Source organism: Arachis hypogaea, chromosome 4 (assembly GCF_003086295.3).
Source record: "Arachis hypogaea cultivar Tifrunner chromosome 4, arahy.Tifrunner.gnm2.J5K5, whole genome shotgun sequence".
In the NCBI taxonomy this organism is placed as follows: Eukaryota; Viridiplantae; Streptophyta; class Magnoliopsida; order Fabales; family Fabaceae; genus Arachis; species Arachis hypogaea.
The window spans coordinates 40,209,304-40,209,849 of NC_092039.1; the positions used below are offsets into that span (position 1 = coordinate 40,209,304).

Consider the following 546-nt stretch of genomic DNA (forward strand, 5'->3'; position numbering starts at 1 on the left):
CAAAAGATCCTTACCAGTTTTTAACTGAGTTCTTGCAGATCTGTGAGACTGTTAAGACTAATGGAGTAGATCCTGAAGTCTACAGGCTCATGCTTTTCCCTTTTGCTGTAAGAGACAGAGCTAGAACATGGTTGGACTCACAGCCTAAAGATAGCCTGGACTCCTGGGATAAGCTGGTCACGGCCTTCTTGGCTAAGTTCTTTCCTCCTCAAAAGCTGAGCAAGCTTAGAGTGGATGTTCAGACCTTCAAATAAAAAGATGGTGAATTCCTCTATGAAGCTTGGGAAAGATACAAGCAGATGACCAAAAGGTGTCCTTCTGACATGGTTTCAGAGTGGACCATTCTGGATATATTCTATTATGGTATATCTGAGTTCTCTAAGATGTCACTAGACCATTCTGCAGGTGGATCCGTTCACCTAAAGAAAACACCTACAGAAGCTCAAGAACTTATTGACATGGTTGCAAATAACCAGTTCATGTACACTTCTGAGAGGAATTCCGTGAATTATGGGACGCCTCAGAGGAAGGGAGTTCTTGAAATTG

General features: G+C 42.5%; 1 non-coding gene across 1 annotated transcript; it reads right to left on the reverse strand.

Annotated features, from left to right (window-relative positions):
- Positions 1-221: 221 nt before the first annotated feature.
- LOC112798500 (small nucleolar RNA R71) lies at positions 222-330 on the reverse strand. The gene has a single exon (XR_003200110.1). It is a non-coding gene; the product is annotated as a small nucleolar RNA R71 (small nucleolar RNA).
- Positions 331-546: the final 216 nt, after the last annotated feature.